A 21318-nucleotide genomic window follows, 5' to 3' on the forward strand; every position below is an offset into this window, starting at 1 on the left:
TGCTCATTTGGATCCAACATTTATTTTGAAGACTCGGCAACATGAAGCTCGCCGAACAACCCGACACAATGGCCAACAGGTTGCTTCAACCGGTTTACCTGACACCCCGGTTCGGAAGCGCCAGTCTGAGGTCTCTCCTACTCCTGACAATTCTTACCCCAAAGCATGTTATTTCATACGACCTCTTAATCCGTCCGATTCAAATTATCAGGTGACACCTCCTTCATCCTCTGGTGAATCAACAGCAACTCAACTCCCCCCTCTGAAAACTATGGCTGGGTATGCTTTGTAATCTTTCATCTCAATGTGTTGTAAATCTAGAATAAAATGTTAACCCTCCTTTTAATTTTGTCTGCAGAGCCAAAGCCATACCCAGCAAGAAATCTCGGGTCAACAATCCGCCCGAAGACCCAGCCACTATTGAAGAAGAACCAAGAGGTGATACGGACCAGACTCGTGAACCGGAGGGCCTTCATCCTGAAGCCGCCTCTGATGACCCGCCCCTTCATGGCCAAAACACTGATGAACCAACAGACGCTGAGCCTGCCGCTCCTGACACTGAACCGGCCGAGCCAAACCGGGCTAGTCCGGTGAGAGATACTGGGACTCCATTATCACCAGCCAAAAACACTGAAGGCCAAGGAGACGATGTTATTATTACTGGAATGGGCCACAGCTCTCCTGGCCATCCTGTAATCTTGGCTCAACATAGTGCCAAGGAAGAGCAGTTTGCTAGGAAAAAAGGCAAATGGAGTAGTGATTTTTCGAATTATGCTCATCTCAATGTTGAAGAACTTCATTCTGGCTTCTTGAACCGTCTTCATTCAAACCGGGACTATGAAGCCGGTTTGGTGAACTTGATGAAGGAGCGATATGAGGTATTTTCATCTCCCTTTGTTCGTTGATTCAAAGTTGAAATACTAGCCCAAGTAGCCCCCAAGGGCCATTTTTATGATGTTAATCATAAACCGGGTCTTTGTAGCACTTTAAGTTTCTCGTCATTGACCTTCAAAATGTCAGGTCTCTAATAAGAACCAAGACTCCTCTTTTAACAATTAGATAGCTTTCTGCCGTGTAGCCCCCAAAAGGCCGGTTTAACTTGGCAAGTTAATCCGGGTTTTAATCCATGCATCCATTTTAGAACAGACGTACATTAGCCCCCAAGTGTCAAGGATAATGCTTGCATTGTTCTGGAGACTTGTATAAAATGTAGTAATTGAGAGCAAGTAGGCATTAGCCCCCAAGTATGAAGTGCATAACTTGTTATACGCTTTGTACTTAGAACATATATATATCCCGTTGTTTGATATACCTTCAATGTTGCAGGCTGAACTGAGGAATAGAGATGCCTGAAACTTTGACTTGCAAGAGAATGTGAAATCACAACAAGCAGAAGCTGCAAAAATGAAAGAGGAGATGACCCAAGCCCTGGCCGCAATGGAAAAGCTGAAATAATCTTTCAACAAAGATTGTGCTGACTGGGAAACCAAAAAATCTGGGTTTAACCAAAAGAGCTGAAGACACCGAGGCAGCCCTGAAACCAATTGTAGATGAACTAACTAGCTTGAAACGGCAAATCAACGCTATGACTTCTACTATCTTTGGTAGGTATCTCCTTATGTGTTTTGCTCAATTCAATGGACCTTATCATTGACCAGAATGTTGATATAAACCCTTGGCAGGCACGCGGATTGCTCATCTTGGTACAGACATGCAGATGAAGCTCAAAGCGGCGTATACTTTGATTGAATAGTTATACTCTGGGTCTCAGCGGGCTATTTGCACAGTGGCCTACAACAAACCGGCACCAACCCTGATCAAAGAAACACTTGAGAAACTGGCCATGTTACCAGCCCGGATTGTCGAATTGAAGAAGGCAGCTGCAAGAGCAGGAGCTTTAACCACACTTATTCGAGCCAAAGCCTGGATTGCAGACCTTGAAGCGGAGGATATCATAAAAGGATACCCAGGCGTGAAGGAGGACGGTGCAAACTTCGACAATGATGACCTTCGCCGGCTGACCAAAGAGATGCGGCCAATAGCCAGCAAGCTGGCCGAAGACACAGACTTGTCCCATTTTCAACCGGCTTATGACGCTGAAGGGAAAAGACAGCCTGCCGAAATCCATGAAGTTGAAGAACTTGTGCCTCCGATTCGTAAGCACACTTACGCTCCTGATATTAACCCATCCAATCTTATCCATGAAGAGGCAGTATTTCAAGGTTTAACTGGAATCGATTGGTCGACGGTTGATTTCCAGCGTCTGGGGAGGGATGAAGAAGTGCCAACACCAACTGACCCTCAACCATCAAACCGTCCAGGTGAAGCATCTTAAACCGGTCGCCGGTTTACTGGCTATTGTGTACCGATACTTTGAAAAACAATTATGCAATTGGAGCCGCTTTGAAAGCCTCTTGTAATAGGATAGCCAAAACTCCGTTATCTGCCATGCCATCGAGCATGTTTTGTAATACCTTGTGACAACTTATTCCACCTTTTGGGATATATTTATGCATAGCCCATGATGAATTGTGTTCCTGGGTACAGCAACTTAAAAGTATCTAGCAGTTTACCGCTAGACGGGTCATGATGCCCAACAAGTATACAATACGTAGATGAATAATCAAAGTGTTTGCATAGAAACACAATATGTACAACATACCTCATTGGTTGACCAACGACGTATATGGCAAAGGTGTCAATACCAATCCGGAACGTTGATAACCCCATCCTTATAATGCCGGATTATTATACTAAACCGTACCGGGATATAATAATTATCGGGTTTTCTTTATAGCACTGGCGATTTAGTCAAACCAGACCGGGTCAACGAACACCGGTTTATAATTGATCATGTGCCGACAACTTGTAGTTGAAAGGCAAGCCGGGTCAAGGATGCCGGTTTAGCAGAAAACACTTATGAACTTTTACAAAGTAAAAAATCTTCAATAAATACGACTCAAAAAAGGAACTATGCAAGGCTTTTTATGAGCTGCCAGGCTCCAAATCGAGGCTTTTCATGGGCTGCCAGGCCTCTGAGTTAAACCATTTAACAAAGCCTTTTAAGATGGGCCTCCAATTAACCAATCGTCATTTTAACTTTAACAAATTCAGGGTCTGTAAAAGATTGACTTGTCAAACGTTCGGCGGGTCATGCCAGGATTACCTGGACAGGAGTGGCTTACTTGATGAAGGTAGTTTAACCCGGGGTTTTAGGTGAATACACCAAGCTTCCAAGCCGTGGCTTGATTGCCAATTACAAGGGTCCTTTCAAACTCTTTGTTGCTTTGCAAAAAGAGCCCCTGAGTAACTTTATGAGCTGTGCTCAGTGTGTGCCCATGTTTGAGTTCGTGCTTTGTGCAACACTCTCTTTGGCTCCACATATTTTTCTTTTGTGGCTTAAACACCTATCAAGAGGTGTAGCTATGGTGTGACAACAACCAAGCCCCCTAGTGATATCCCTTCGTGGTTTCAAACCGATCAAGAGGTGTAGCTATGGTTCAGATATGACCAAGCCCCCTAGTGATTTTCTTTATATCCGTGCGGCTGCTGAGACCGGATTAACAAAAACTCCACTTTGTCAGTAAACTCTCGTAAGCACACACAGGATGTAAAAAGAACAGATACCCCGCTGTAACGGAGGCTCCGTTTATTATATAATATATACATCGTCATAAATATGTCCATATGAAGAGCCTATGGCTTCAACTATAGTAAGGCCGAAGAAGAGCTATGTTCCATGGCTGCTTGGTCTCCTCCTCCAATTTACATGAGTCTTTGTGATCTCGAACATCAATGAGGTAGTAAGACCCGTTGTGTAGATTCTTGCTGACCACAAAGGGTCCTTCCCAAGGTGGGGATAACTTGTGCATATTAGTCTGATCCTGGATGAGCCGGAGCACCAAATCGCCTTCTTGAAAGGTTCTGGTCTTAACCCGGCGGCCGTGATAATGGCGGAGATCTTGTTGATAAATCGTCGAGCGTGCTGCTGCAAGATCATGCTCTTCATCCAACAGGTCCAGGGAATCCTGACGTGCATTCTCATTATCAGCTTCAACGTAGGCTGCCACACGGGGCGAGTCGTGACGGATGTCACTAGGAAGAACTGCCTCCGCTCCATAAACCATGAAGAAAGGTGTGTAACCCGTAGACCTATTGGGTGTGGTGTTGATGCTCCATAACACAGAAGGTAGCTCCTCAACCCAACAACCCGGTGTCCGTTTTAAAGGAACCATAAGCCTGGGTTTGATACCTCGTAGAATTTCTTGATTTGCCCTCTCCGCTTGACCATTAGACTGGGGGTGAGCCACTGATGCTAGATCGAGCCAGATGTGCTCACGTTGGCAAAATTCCTCCATCTCCCCTTTTGACAGGTTAGTACCATTATCAGTTATAATACTGTGTGGAAAGCCAAACCGGAATATCACCTTGTTGATGAACTTAACCGCTGTGGCCGCATCACACTTACTGACTGGTTCTGCCTCCACCCATTTGGTAAATTTATCAACTGCTACTAACAGGTGGGTATTTTTGTCCTTGGATCGCTTGAAGGGTCCAACCATATCAAGCCCCCAAGTCGCAAACGGCCAAGTTATTGGAATCATCCTCAACTCTTGAGCCGGAATGTGCGCACGGCGGGCAAATTTTTGACAACCGTCACATCTCTTGACTAAATCCTCCGCATCAGCATGCGCTTTCAACCAGTAAAAACCGTGGCGAAAAGCTTTAGCAACCAAAGATTTTGAACCGGCATGGTGACCGCAATCTCCTTCATGGATTTCTCGCAAAATCTCACAACCCTCTTGAGGAGAAACACAATGCTGAATTGCTCCTGAAACGCTATAATGATGTAACTCCCCGTTGAGTATGGTCATGGACTTGGAACGCCGGATTATCTGTCGAGCCAACGTTTCATCGTTTCGTAACTCGCCCTGGTTCATGTAAGCTAGATATGGGATTGTCCAATCCGGTATGGCGTGCAAAGCTGCCACCAATTGAGCCTCAGGATTAGCCAACTCTTCTTCTGTTGGTATCTTTACTGATGGATTATGCAATACGTCAAGAAAGACATTTGGTGGAACCGGTTTACACTGAGAGCCAAGACGACTTAAAGCATCTGCCGCTTCATTCTTTCGCCGGTCTATATGGTCCACCTGATAACCTTTGAAGTGACCAGCCACTCTATCCACCTCTCACCTGTATGCAGCCATGAGTGGGTCTTTAGAATTCCAAGTGCTAGACACCTATTGAGCCACCAGATCTGAATCTCCGAAGCACTTAACCTGGCTTAAATTCATTTCTTTAGCCATCCTAAGACCGTGGAGCAAAGCCTCATATTCAGCTGCATTGTTAGTACAAGGGAACATTAAGCGAAGGACAAAACAAAACTTGTCACCTTGTGGGGAAGTTAGTATGACTCCAGCCCCCGAGCCCTCCAACTGTGTGGATCCATCAAAATGAATAGTCCAATATGTATTATCTGGTTTCTCTTCAGGTGCCTGTAACTCCGTCCAATCATTGATGAAGTCCACGAGTGCCTGGGATTTGATTGCTGTGCGGGGTATATATTTAAGCCCATGAGGTCCAAGCTCAATAGCCCACTTGGCAATCCGGCCAGTTGCTTCTCTGTTTTGAATGATATCTCACAGAGGGGCTGAACTGACCACTATGATGGGATGGCCCTAAAAATAGTGTTTAAGCTTCCGGCTTGCCATAAACACTCCATACACCAGCTTTCTGCCAATGTGGATACCTCTGCTTTGACTCAATGAGCACCTCACTGATATAATAAACAGGCCGTTGAACCGGATATTCCTTGCCAGTTTCCTTGCGCTCTACCACAATAGCCACGCTAACATCTCGGGCATTAGCAGCCACATATAGCAATAACGGCTCTTTATCGATCGGTGCTGCAAGCACAGTCGGTTTAGCTAACTGCCTCTTCAGATCCTCAAACGCTTTATCAGCTGCCTCGCTCCAGAAAAAATTATCTGTTTTCTTAAGCATCTGATATAAAGGGATGACCTTCTCTCCAAGGCGACTGATAAACCGGCTTAAAGCTATAATCCGGCCGGCCAGGCGTTGAACGTCATTGATACACGCCGGTTTAGCTAAAGATATAATTGCTGAAATTTTTTCCGGATTAGCTTCAATGCCTCGGTTTGACACCAGAAAACCCAAGAGCTTGCCTGCCGGAACACCAAAGACACACTTCTCCAAATTAAGCATCATCTTGTAAACCCGGAGGTTGGCAAAGGTTTCTCTCAAATCATCTATCAATGTTTCCTCCTTTCTGGACTTGATCACAATATCATCCACATATGCATGAACATTACGCCCAATCTGTGTATGAAGGCAATTCTGAACACAGCGTTGATAAGTTGCCTGGGCGCTTTTCAGTCCAAAGGGCATGGAGACATAACAGAAGGCTCCAAAAGTAGTGATGAAGGATGTCTTCTCCTGGTACTTAACTGCCATTTTGATATGATGATAACCAGAGTAAGCATCCAGAAAACATAAACGGTCACAACCCGCCGTAGCATCAATGATCTGATCAATACGAGGGAGGGCAAAGGGGTCTGTAGGGCAAGCTTTATTCAAATCTATGTAATCCACACACATCCGCCAAGTGCCGTTTTTCTTAAGAACCAGCACTCGATTAGCCAACCACTCTGGACGAAAGACCTCCATGATAAACCCTGCGGCCAACAACCGAGCTACCTCTTCACTGATAGCCTTACGCCTTTCTTCATTGAAGTGGTGGAGAAACTGCCGGACCGGTTTAAACTTAGGATCAATGTTGAGTGTGTGCTCAGCGAGTTCCCTCGGTACACCTGGCATGTCAGAAGGTTTCCATGCAAAGATGTCCCGGTTCTCACGGATGAACTCGATGAGCGCGCTTTCCTATTTGGGATCCAGGTTAGCGCTGATGCTGAACTGTTTGGATGAATCGTCAGGAAAAAAGTCAACCATCTTAGTATCTGTGGCCGATTTAAACTTCAACACTGGATCGTGTTCCGTAGTTGGCTTTTGCAAAGAAGTCATGTCTGTCGAATCAACTTGCTCCTTATAGAATTTCAACTCCTCCGTCGCACAAACCGATTCAACATAAGCCGCATCACCTTCCTCACATTCCAAAGCAATCTTTCTGCTTCCATGTACTGTGATAGTCCCCTTATGACCTGACATTTTAAGCTGTAGATAAACATAACACGGCCTTGCCATGAACTTAGCATAAGCCGGCCGCCCAAAGAGGGCGTGATACGGACTTTTGATTTTCACCACCTCAAAAGTCAATGTTTCTGACCTTGAATCATAATCATCCCCAAAGGCCACCTCTAAAGCTATCTTGCCCACTGGGTATGAAGACTTACCAGGCACCACACCATGAAAAACTGTATTTGACGGTTTAAGATTCTTATCTGTCAACCCCATTCGGCGGAATGTATCATAATACAGAATGTTGATACTACTTCCTCCATCCATGAGCACTTTAGTGAACTTATATCCCCCAACCTGAGGGGCCACTACTAGGGCCAAGTGACCCGGATTATCAACCCGGGGTGGGTGATCCTCTCTACTCCACAAAATGGGTTGCTCAGACCAGCGCAAATACTGAGGCACTGCTGGTTCCACAGAGTTTACTGCCCTCTTGTGAAGCTTCTGATCAAGTTTACACAAACTAGTAGTAAAGACATGATATTGCCCACTATTTAGCTGCTTGGGATTGCTCTGGTAACCCGACTGCTGCTGCTGGTTCCCCTGATGGTTGTAACCTCCCTAGTTGCCTTGGTGCCCTTGATTGATGTGCCCGGTTTGATTGCCTTTAAATCCTGAACCGGAACTGCCACCTCCGTAACCCGGTCCGTGGAAACAACCTCCTGAACTGCCGGGCGGGCCATTATCATACTGGAACATATTGGAGATCTTAAAATCCCGCATGATGTAATAGTCTTTCCAAAGATGCGACGCTGGCTTCTCCTTTGATCCATGCTTTGGACAGGGCTGATTTAACAGGCGCTCCAAACTGGAGCCTGAACCTCCACCCCTTTGGGGCTGCTTGCCCTTGCGGCGCTGGCCATTCTCCTGAGCATTGGTGTTAGCTACAAAGTCCAAGCTGTTGTCGGCCTTGCGCTTACCACTATTCCCATGGCTTGCCGGATTATGCTGCTGACCCTTGGCGTTGTCGTTCTTCTTCCCTTTCCCCGGTTTGTCCTCCTCCGAATTCGGGTCCTTGGTATTATATGAATCAGAGTACTTAACCAAAGCGGCCATGAGCGTTGACATATCATTGCAGTGATGCTTAAGCCTTCCTAACTTCTGTTTGAGCGGCAGAAAACGACAATTGCCCTCCAACGTTAGTACTGCGGTATCTGCATTGATACGATCCGATGAGTGCAAAATTGTTGAGACCCGCTTGACCCAATGGGTCGTGGACTCCCATTCCTCTTGGACACAAGCGGCCAGATCCACGATTGACATCAGCTGCTTACAAGTATCCTTGAAGTTCTGGATAAACCGGTGCTTCAAATCGGCCCATGATCCGACAGAATTAACTGGTAAGTTCTTTAACCAAGTACGAGTTGTTCCCTCTAACATCATGGTGAAGTATTTCGCACATACCGCTTCGTCCACATCCAGCATCTCCATTGCCATCTCGTAACTTTCAACCCACACCTCTGGTTGTAAATCAGCGGTGTAATTGGGCACCTTACGAGGTCCTTTGAAATCCTTGGGCAGTCTCACATTACGCAAAGCGGGGGTGAGACACGGCACCCCTAAGGAAGTGAATACCACCCTTGGTTCTACTGAAGCGGTAGGGTGAACCGGGGTATGTTGACACGCTCCATGTCGGGCTGCTAACTCGGCCTCCCGACGCGCGCGGCCATGATCCACAACATCTTGCGCATTAGCACCTCCCCTGTCGGGTTGTGCCCTCGCGGCGAGTTACGGCGACATGCACTGCTTGACATAGCCCGTTCATCCTCCACGTGTCTGCTATAGCTCCGGCTTGGACGGGGAGTGGTATGAATCCTCTCACGACTGTGTGAGTATGCCTGCTGCTGGTTCAGCACCGTTTGAAGGAGGTCTCTAGCCCGACGTGCCTCAATCGCAACTGGTGATTCGCCGTCGGTTGGGAGGGCTGCCAGGCGTGAAGCGGCGGCCACGATATTGTCCAACGGGTTGGAATAATGCCCGGGAGGTGTTGATACATACTGCGGTACAACATTGTTCCGACGAGGCGGGTCCATCATGCGCGTTTGAATCGGCGCTCCCGTTCCTGGTGCCTCCATCCGGTTCAGTACTGGCTGGTTACTAGCTCCTGCTCCCGGTGTGTTGAAGAGGTTTCGTGGTTCATAACCCGATGGGAGGTGCGATCGGTACCTTCTTCTCATGACTTCTTTGGAAGCGTTCTGATCCAGCCTAATTCGGTAGGCCTATGCTTCCAACTCGGCCCGTTCTGTAGCCATCCTAGCGTTCTCTGCCGCTAAGTCCGCTTTAGCCTGAGCTATTTGATCCTTCACCGTTGCAATCTCCGCGTTGTGCTGATCCCGGGCTGCTGCATCCACCTCTGCGGCCATCAATGTTGCCAAAGCGTCAAACAGGTCAGACAGGACTTGAGCCGGAGGCGGCGCAGAGCTTCCCGCTCCTACTGACGTAGCCGTTGCTGAACCGGAGAGTATTGCTACAGCAGTTGATGAGTGAGGCGCCGACTGTGTGCCGGCCATGAAGATAGCGGCCTGGTTTGGCAGATCATGGGCGTCCAGAATACTGTTGCCCTCGGATCCTCCATCAATCCAGCCATCCTGCAACTGATAAAGTGATTCAGTCTCTCCAGAAGACTCGTCGTCGGAACAGAAAACGGTTTCTCCATCGGATGCCGGTCCGTCCTCGTAGTCTGCTCCATGGATGACACCTACAAAAACACGCTTCGTCACGGGCCGAACCGGCGAAGAACTTGCACCCTGAGCCATTTCGATGATGTCGGTGCAGGTGTCCGGCTCAGGGGCCGGTTCGCCAATCTTGCCGATGAAGACGTGGATCCCACCAAAGGGGACCCGGTACCCATATTCAATTGAATCGGCCTCAGGACCCCATCCTACGTTGTCGATGTAGAGCTTGCCGCGATGACTCTTCGTCATCTGTCCCACAGCGTATCCCTTGAGTCCATCAAAGCTGCCCTTCAAGAACTCGAAACCATCGTGCGATAGCCCCACGGTGGGCGCCAACTGTCGTGGATTTGTCAAGGCAGATGTCCTTGTGAAAGGACTTAGTCGTGGAGCCATCGCAACGGGTTAACTTAAAGGGGTTGAACCGGACAAGGGGACACAGAGAGTTTATACTAGTTCGGCCCCTTCGATGAAGGTAAAAGCCTACGTCTAGTTGTGATTGGTATTGCTTGGGTTTCGAAGGCCAGGGAGCGAATCCGCTTTGTCTGGCTCTCGAGTTGTGATCTCTCCCTTGAACCGTTGCCGGGTCGTCCCCTTATATACATGGGTGGCGCCCGTCGGTTTACAGAGTCCCGAAGCCGGATCATAAATGTTTTCGGTTCAGTCTCTACACTTCTTATCTTACAAAGCAAGTTACATGATTAAGTCGGTTTATATCTATAGGCCTTAACTCACTTCTGGGCCTTGGGCCTTCATAAAGCACCATCATCTTCACATCTTCATAGGCTTCTAATCTTCATAAAGTTAATCCGGCTACTCCTGGCCGGTTTACGTCCAGTAGTAATATCCCCAACATATTGGTTCACAAACATACATTTATTCCGTTGCATTCGAGACAAAGGATACTGAACAGATTCAAATGGCGATTTTGGCAGGCTTGTATTATTGATAGTGGAGATTGTCTCGACCACTGCATCATAACATAAATTAGGACGGGAACCAAATAGATTAATCATGAGTTATTGCCATATTACCTGGCCTAGATTTACTGGAAAGAAACAATGGGGTTGCCTTGCTGTTTTCAGAGTTTGTCTTCTTATCTTCAGCAGCCTGCACAAAATTAACACACTAGCATTGCTATCATTGGCCAAGTCAGATAATAGGAAAGCAACATTGACACAACGAACGTTTGGGCAACTAGCCTACACCAAATTAACACAATATGGCACAGCTATCATCAGCCAGGTAAGGTAATCTGAAAGCAACATTGACACAATGAATGAATGGGCAACCGGAGAAGCACTACAATTCAGTAATGTGAGTGATATGAGATAGTATATTCATGCAGCTCAGTATGCAAAACTACCAGGCAGTTTTCCTTACAAAAATCAACATTGGTGCCTTTAAAATTTTGCTACAACTAATTTTAGATCAGATAAAGGTTAGATTCACGCCGATTAACAAAATACATGCTGATGTAAAAATATAGTGATATACAATAGGTACTTACATCAGCATTGGAGCACAGAGAATTCCCGCAAGATATTTTCCTCGAATACGATCCCAATGGAGGAAGTCTTGTACCATTTAACCTTATTTTCTAAAAGAGAGATGGGTAAGAAACATGTAGAAAATATGACCAGAATGCTATAAAATTTCATGATGCGAGGATACACACACGCTTCTTAGAATGGAGTTGACATTCTTTTGCTGGACTGGAGCGTACTAGTTCTTTGGCCACTGGAATCTGCTTATTATCAGTGGGAGTTGGGTTTCTCTGTGCTGGAGCAGTATCTATGAAAAATGGAGTTGGTTTATTATCTCCTAGCGTTTGGATCTTTTTGCAAAGACCTGGTTTGTAACCCTTCAGATTCTAACATAGCCGTCTTCCCCTTGCATGCCTTATATAGAAGAATGGTGATTCAGTTATAAAACATGCTACAGCAGAGATGGAATAGGTACTGAAGAATAGAAAGGCATGGCATATTGACATGTATTCCCTCCATCCGGAAATAAATGGATGGGTCTAAGCGTATTTCAGTTCTAGATACATCCAGTTTTATCCATTTCTACAACATTTAATCCGGACGGAGGGAGTATGATGTAAGAACTAGGGATACGACAGGACAACACAGTAAAAAACACATTGAAAAACCCACTGCAGAACCAAAGTATCCAAACCCACTGATATGAGATAGTACACTCATGCAGCTCAGGATGCAAAACTACCAGGCAATTTTCCTTGCAAAAATCAACATTGTGGCCTTTAATCATACATTTTGCTCCAACTAAATTTAGATCAGATAAAGGTTGGATTCACGCCGATTAACAAAATACATGCTGATGTAAAAATATAGTGATATACAACAGGTACTTACATCTACATTGGAGCACAGAGAATTCCTGCAAGAATCTTTCCTCATAAACGATACCATTGCAGAAATTTCTTCTATTTGTTAAGCTTATTTTCTAAAAGATAGATGGGTAAGAAACATGTAGAAAATATGATCAGCATGCTATAAATTTCATGATGCAAGGATACACACACGCTTCTTAGAATTGAGTTGACATATTTTTGCTGGACTGGAGCGGACTAGTTCTTTGGCCACTGGAATCTGCTTATTATCAGTAGGAGTTGGGTTTCTCTGTGCTAGAGCAGTATCTATAAAACTGGAGTTGGTTTATTATCTCTTGGCGTTTGGATCTTTTGCAAAGGCCTTGTTTGTAACCCTTCAGAGTCTAACATAGTCGTCTTCCCCTTGCATGCCTTGTATAGAAGAATGGTGCTTTAATTATAAAACATGCGACAACAGAGAGATGGAATAGGTACTGAAGAATAGAAGGGCATGCCATATTGACATGTATTCCCTCCATCCGGAAAAAAATGGATGGGTCTAGGCGTATTTCAGTTCTAGATACATCCTTTTTAATCCATTTCGGCAACATGTAATCCGGACGGAGGGAGTATGGTGTAAGAGCTAGGGATACGATAGGACAACACAGCAAAAAACACTAGATGAATGTAAAACTGTATGCTAGAGGAATACGTACAGAAATAACTAAGGCAACATACACGTGTATGATTGGGAAAATAAGATGGCATTGCAACAGAGCACTAGAACAACACTTCAATGTAAAAAAACATGGTATGGTAGATAGATGAAATACATACTGATGAATAACAATGCATAAGATATTCAGAAGCATGATGTCCAAATTAAGCAGATGGCATTGCGATAGAGTAGAATGACAGTACTTGAATTTGAAAACATGTTATCATGAATGGAATAGGTACTGAAAAACAGGAAGGCATGACATATTTACATGCATGATCAGCATGCTAAGCACATGGCATTGCAACAAAGTAGATACACTCCAGGACATTATATGCATGTTGTACCCATATCACAGGCCAAGTTAGAGAAAGGACCTTGTGGAGTGAAGAGGATTCATCATCTTTCTGCAAGTCTTCTGAAGAACTGCCTTTACATGTTCCATCATATTGGGTATCATTGACATCAAGTTTATTGGCCTTTACATTGCTCCGTGAGGTTCTTGTGGATATATCAGTGTGTGCAATTATATCTGACATGCATGGAAGACAACTAGTAGTTAAATTTATGTAATGAGTGCCTGTAGGAGATGACATAAATAGTAGGACTGAGGTTAACTAGCAGCAACAGGTCTCATAAACTAAAGGGAGAACACAGATGAAAGGTACAGAATATGTATCGTTTGTACTCAAGATTAACTAGATGGCACACAAAAGTATTAAAGAACAACATAGGTAATACTAGAAGTGGTATAATACTATAATCACTAGCCTGTGGGATAGCAATGGCTGATGGATGATAACTATGGAACAACGTTACCTAAAGAACAAGTATCTTAGTTGAACTATGGAACAGTGTTAACTCCTGAACAAGACCCGTAAGAGATCAGCATGAATATACAGTGAAATGTGATGATCTATTTTCCATGCTTAGATGAATAACAAAGCCATAAATGTTGCACACAAGTAATATGAGGGTACAACCTATCTGGCTGCCATCCATAGGAGTGAGCATCATGTGATGACTTGTCGATGGCCCTGCAGTTGTTGTGGCTGTCCATGTCAGGCACACGCATTCGATGCAGGGAACTGTTGAGTGGGGACTATAGCTCCCTTCTGGTGTATGCTTCCCTTGTTGGAGCAGCTGCGGTGAGTTGGAAGACGGTGTGTTTGAAGATGCAGATAATGCATAATGTTAAGAACGACATATCTCTTTGATCTGAAAAAAATACACTAAGAGATCAACGGCAAGGTACGAGAGTGGTCACACGTCTGTTGGCTGAAGACTAAATTGGGGTCACACGATTTTATTTTATTTTGGTACTGTCTGATCTACGCCGGATGGCTGGCCGTCTTGTGCCTCCCGGCTGACACTGTTCGGAATCTTCCCCGAAGAGCCAGCGACCAATGGCAGAGCAGCCTGCCTCCGCCATCCGTGGCCCCGGCCAAAACCCCGCTCCCCGCCCCACTGCACTGCCGTGGTTGCGCCGCCCCCGGGCCAATCCACAAAGACTCCCCGTCATCCAGATCCGGCGGCGGCAGTACCTTCAACCCACGCAACTCTAAAATATAGCCATCTAAGCGCTGCTTCTGCGGCGAACTTGCGGCCCCGCACCCTTACGTTAGACACTAGCCAACCGGCAGCCTAGGAGCAACGCCGCCTCGAGGGGTGCTGCTTCCCATTGGGAATCGATTGGCCCAGAATAAAAATTTAGATAACTGACGCCTAAATAAAGTGATTTGAGATGAGGGTGTGACCTATCTGGCGGCATGGTGAAGTAGGCAGGTCCAGCGGCCGAGTTGGTGAGGCTGGCGCGGTTGCGGTGGCGACCGGTGGCAGGGAAAGAGCGATGTCGCGACGGTTGACGGCTACGCGGAAGCAGTGCCAGGACTCTAGACGGATCCAAAGTTGGAGCCGCTCCAGTGCCGTGACCAACAGCGGGGGTAAATCGGCTCCGGTACGGTTCACGCGGCCGTCTTTGAGGCAATACCAGCAGCACGGAGTAAGAGGCACATGGCCTAGCGCACGATGGCAAATGGACAGCGTCTCCGGCATTAGGGAGGAGGGCGGCTGTGAAATTGGTGCGGTGGGGGCGCCATGGAGGTGGGGCTGAGGTTTCGCGGCTCGGGAGAAGGGAGCTTCCCGGGGAGAAGGTGATTTGGCGCCCACGAGGTATGAATGGGGGCGGGCGGGCGGGAATTGGGACGGGAGTGGAACCATGTCTTACGGACGCATTTGTCTGAAATGTGAGGGGGAGTTACAGTTCTACCCTTTCCTATAGGCTTCTCGTCTTGGGTCTGTGTACTGAGGGTTGGGGATAGTAGAGTAACTTTGCTTCTCCACAAATAGTGGGCGGGAGCGATTTCGTGCGAGGAGGGCGTGTTTTGAACTATAGTGGGCGCGAGCGATTTCAGGCGAGGAGAGCGTGTTTTGAAATAGTGGGCGCGAGCTATTTCGGGCGAGGAGAGCGTGTTTTGCCGACCATGGTTTATGAATTATTTGGCACATGTCATTTCGGCCGAGGAGAAGGTGCTCTTGGATGAAGTTACGAACCTATCCTCGATGTACAACGGGCCAATTGATACGTGTCCCACATAGGACGGTAATTTCGCGTCTCCCATTTATTTGCTCGGGCAAATTCCACCGAGCAGAGAGGATGTTTAACGGTTCGTTCAAATTTTGGGAGAACGAGCATCCACGTCTACCTTACCAAGTTGATTTGGATCAAATTTTGAAATATTAGCTTGCCACTTCTTTTTTAGATGGAGAGATGATGCTCGGGAGTAATGTGTTTTTACATGCTCGTTGCTAGCGATTTACTATATGACAAATAGTTGACCCACTCAAAAACGCAAATCAAGCCCAAAATGAAATATCTCGATTCAATGAAATAGCTCGTTCAGTAGGTCAAAATAGTGAACTAAATCCAAAATTGAACACCTCAATCGAGTAGCATGTTGTACAGTATTATAGTACTCCATGAACATGTTGAAAGTCAAATTAATGAACTTGTTTGATATACTCATATATCCGTTCATGTGTGGATTGTAGACAACATGTTTTCCAATTTAAATATTTGAATGCAAGTTTTTATCGAAACATGGTTTATATCAGCCTTTGATGCATAAAACGCGACCTCCCCCTCTCCCGGACTCCTGTTCCCTGTCTCTCTCTCTCTCTCTCGCCGACAATCTTCAATTCTGTCGCATGCATCCGACACAAAAACCTTGTTGGTCCCTCTCCCTTTCTCCCCATCTATCTCTCTCTCTTTGTGTGTGTGTGTGTGGGGGGGGGGGGTCTTTCTAGTTCACATGCATATATACACCATCTATAGGTCTCTCTCTCGCACACTATGTATGATACTCTAGCTAGTCCAAGCTAGATATCTTGGGTGCACTCATCGTACGCACACAAATTCCTTGGCTCTTTGCCCGTAACTCTCTCACGCACCACTATGTCGTCTCGGAGCTCTTCCCCCCCCTCTATCAAACTCTCCATCCACCTGTTTCACACATACACATGCATATCTCACTCGCACTCGATAGGCCCATCTAAAACTCTATCTCCCCCCCCCTCATTCTCTCTCCATCTCACATGCGTGCACACACACAATCTCATGCCCAGCTAGCCAAGTATGATGGTCTCTCACTCAATTGTAGGCACACGTAGTCCCCCCTATATGTATATGACTAGCTAATCTTAGTCTCCATCACAAACATGTGCATGGTCTATCTCGATTTCTCTCGAGGCATCTTTCTATCTCACACACACTCCCTCGATCTTCCACCCATATAGTCCCCTCACGATCTCGACGGGATCTCTCTATCACAAACACACCCTCTCTCCCTCCCCATGCATCCATGCCATCCATGTGTCCCTCTCGACCTTTGTTCCTTGTTGGCCAGACCTCTATTGGACATGTGCTACAGGGGTGTCTCTCTCCGTTGCAAACAATCACACACTAGCTATCTTCGTGTATCTCCTCGCCTCGCTTTTCCATCTCGGAGATGCATGTGTGATATGTTCGCATAAGAAACGAAAAACACACACTCTCTCTAATTTATCGTTTGTTGTCACTTTCTCTTTCACACACATACTCTTTTTGCACACTTACTCATTCTCCTTCACATGCACTTGATCTGTCTTGACTGAGGCACTCTCCTCGGTCCATAGCATATATATTTATTGAAAAGTCAAACATCACAAAGTTTGACCATGTACGTGGAGAAAAAAAATTACATCTAGTACGGCAAACATATACCATTAGATTCACCATGAGATGTAGTTTTGTATGATGTATCTTTGGTATTGTAGATATAAATGACATTTGGGTAAACCTGATCAAAGTTTCCAAAGTTTGACTTCTAAAAAATTTACATGCACTGCATTATCGAGCGGATGGAATATCTCTTCCCCCCTCTCAGCTATCTAGCGCACCACTCAGCCTTATCGGGGCTCAATCTCTCTCAAACTTTATTGGTCAGTTTGGTTCGTGACCTGACCCTCATGCCTTGATGGCCGGTACTGCCTGGTGCGGACATGAGATGTAAAATATTTCTGCCTGGCCAGGCTTGTGTGGTGCTGAAGCGTTTGGTTCATGCCTGGGCCAGGCAAAGCATCAACGTCCCATCAATCAATCCATGCATCAATTATTTAATGCTAATATCCATCCACGTTGTTGTTAGCCTCGTGGCCACACGACCAGGCACGGCCATGCGTTCGAAATCGGTCGCCTGGGCCAGGCTACTTGCAGTGTCTGGAGTTCAGCCAGGCTAATTAAAGTGCAAGGGAACCCAGGCCAGGCGGGCTTTCTTTTTCACAGGGTAGCAACCGAACAAGCGTGCATGAAATCCAGCCACAACCCCAGGCCAGGCAAAAGATGCTCAGGACGCAAGCCAAACTGGCCTTATATCTCCCTGGTTCACACATACACATGTCTCGCTCGCGCTATACATATAGACCCATCCAACACTCTCTGCCCTTGTTCTCTCTCCATGTGACACGCACCCCCTAAGTACCATAATCCCTCACTCCATCATAGGCGCAAGCACTCCCCCCTCCTAAGTATGATTATCTCTTACTAGCCATCAGGAACACGTGTATTGTCTCCTTCCATCCATATGTCTATCTCGATATCTCTCGGGGCATCTTCTATCACGCACACACCTTGTCACTCGATCTCCCACCCATGTAGTCCCATCACGATCTCCAGGGGATCTCTCTATGACAAACATACACTCTCTCCTCCCCATGTCTGCATTTTCTCCGTACGTCTCTCTCGACCTCTCTCCCTTGTTTGTCAGACCCCTCTTGGCCATGTGCTAGGGGTCTTGCTCTCTCGGTTCCAAACAACCACACACTATCTCCCCACCTTGCCTCCGTTGTCGAAGATGCATGTGTGATATGTTTGCATAAGACACACATGCTTTTTCTGTACTTTTATCGTGTGTTGTCCATGTCTCTTTCACACACGCACACACACTTTTTTCACTCTCTCTCTCTCTCTAGTTAGGGACTCTGTCACGTCCATAAGCATATGGATGTTTTGAAAAGTCAAACCTCAGAAAAGTTTGACTAGGTATATGTGGAGAAAAACATTTACATCTGGAACGATCATTAGATTCATCACAACATGTACTTACTTCATACTATCATTTATCTTTGGTATTGTAGATATAAGTAATTTCTTTATAAACTTGGTCAAAGTTTCAAAAGTTTGACTTAAAAAAATGTTGGAACTACATTATCGAACGGAGGGAGTAGCTCTTTCTCTCTCTCTCCCTCTGCTATCTCTCACGGGCCTCCCCTCTCACTCTAACTCTCTATACCGATGGATTATACGCTCACTGTGTCAGCGTATAGCTTCGTATATTGTTTAGTTAACCGGTCAACCCATCCACATGTTGCCTTGTCAGCTCGTGTTCTGTATCTTCGTGTGCTGGCCCATGTGGCAGTGGGTGAAAATAAGTAAACTAGAGGCTCATCTGACACGCGGTGAAGTAAACAAAGTTGAAACCACTCGGGGTAGCACCCCGCACGCTAGTAAATTGAGGGCGCATTGAGGACAAACTTCTTGCGCGCGAAGGACGCACTCGCGCACAATTCACCACTGTGCGGCGGCATGCACAGAAGGACGCACTCGTGCACACCCAGGACACAACACATACTAGCACACGTGTACACCAGCGTCGCCGCCGATTGAGATGGACGGCGAGGCAGCCAACAAGCGGAGGCGGCTCGAGCCAAAACCGCATCCGGCGAGCCTGGACTTCATCAGCAGCCTCCCCGACGACATGCTGCTCGTCATCATCGGCCTCCTCCCCACAAAATCTGTCGTGCGAACCGCCCTGCTCTCCCGGTGGTGGTGCCCCCTCTGGCGCTGCGTCCCCTTCAACCTCATCGTCGACAGCTGCCTCTGCGACGGGGATTGCAAACGCATGGCCACAGTCTCCAAGATCCTTTCATTGCACCCTAGGCCAGCCAGACGCCTTGACATCCGCATGTTCAGTACCAACTGCAAGTTCCAACCCAAGTTCGATGAGTGGTTCTTATCCCCCGCCCTAGATCAGCTCGAGGAGCTCAGCTTTGAAGCTGGACGATGTCGCTCTCTGCCGCCGTCCGCGCTCCGCCTCACACCAACGCTGCGCCGCGCCAGCTTCAGCTCCTGCTATCTTCCCCAGATTAATGCCGCGCCCTCCCTTCTTCTCCCTCAACTCAAGCAGCTCGACCTCTTCGACATTGTCATCTCGAAAAAGGCTATGGAGCACCTGCTCCGCAGCTGTACTGTGCTCGAGTACCTTTGTCTTGAGCAGATCCACGGGTTCATTAGCCTCCACATCGCCTCGACGAATCTCCGATGGATTTATGTGTCTTGCTGGCCCCACAACAAGACACCAATTGGGAAGAGATCACTCCAGCTGTTCCACGTTATGGTCATTGAGAATGCGCCTTTCCTTGAGAGATTTCTTGTATCGGATCTAGAATATCCAACAAAACTCAGGGTCATTGACGCGCCGAAATTGACGGCGTTAGTGTACTCGTCTGCCAAATTCTCCGAACTCTTTATTGGATCCGTAATCGTTCAAGTACCTCAGTCATCTTCTTCTCCGTCTTCTTGAAATTCACATTTTTTAATTTCTTCTTGATGTATTTACGACCGTCTTCCAGAAAATGATTCCCACAAGCTTGACCCAGTCCATGCGCACAGTGAAGATCTTAGCACTAAAATCTATCGGCCCCAATGTGATGGCCTGGCTTATTAGGGATGATAGACTACTCATATCAATAAGGAATTCCTTCTTTTCTGGGAGCCCATTCAGACAGAACTCCAAAGTTAAGCGTGCTCAACTTGGAGTAGTGTCAGGATGGGTGACCAACCGGGAAGTTGCTGCCGGGTGCGCATGAGTGAGGACAAAGTGCGCAGAAAAGACTAGTATCGATCTGTGGGGCCAGTCTAGATCCCGCCAGGAGTAACGACCACCGGTGGGTGTGTCCGGAGTGTTACAAGTTGGTATCAGAGCCAGGTTCTCACGGTTACACGGATGGTTGCGGACAGGTGCGTGGTCATGTTGTTCATGATGTTTGTGACTCGCCGCATGAGTGAGGACAAAGTGCGCAGAAAAGACTAGTATCGATCTGTGGGGCCAGTCTAGATCCCGCCAGGAGTAACAACCACCGGCGGGTGTGTCCGGAGCGTTACAAGTTGGTATCAGAGCCAGGTTCTCACGGTTACACGGATGGTTGCGGACGGGTGCGTGGTCATGTTGTTCATGATGTTTGTGACTCGTCGCATGAGTGAGGACAAAGTGCGCAGAAAAGACTAGTATCGATCTGTGGGGCCAGTCTAGATCCCGCCAGGAGTAACAACCACCGGCGGGTGTGTCCGGAGCGTTACAAGTTGGTATCAGAGCCAGGTTCTCACGGTTACACGGATGGTTGCGGACGGGTGCGTGGTCATGTTGTTCATGATGTTTGTGACTCGTCGCATGAGTGAGGACAAAGTGCGCAGAAAAGACTAGTATCGATCTGTGGGGCCAGTCTAGATCCCGCCAGGAGTAACAACCACCGGCGGGTGTGTCCGGAGCATTACAAGTTGGTATCAGAGCCAGGTTCTCATGGTTACACGGATGGTTGCGGACGGGTGCGTGGTCATGTTGTTCATGACATTTGTGACCCGTCATGGCACACGACATGTCACATGTACTAGACTGGAAGCACCGACGTATGTGCCAAGAGGGAACGTTCATGTGGCCCGACGAGGACGTCGGTTCCTCTGAGTGGGGGTGTATGTGATGGCCTGGCTTATTAGGGATGATAGACTACTCATATCAATAAGGAATTCCTTCTTTTCTGGGAACCCATTCAGACAGAACTCC

Source organism: Triticum urartu, chromosome 2 (genome assembly GCF_003073215.2).
Source record: "Triticum urartu cultivar G1812 chromosome 2, Tu2.1, whole genome shotgun sequence".
NCBI classification, from domain to species: domain Eukaryota; kingdom Viridiplantae; phylum Streptophyta; class Magnoliopsida; order Poales; family Poaceae; genus Triticum; species Triticum urartu.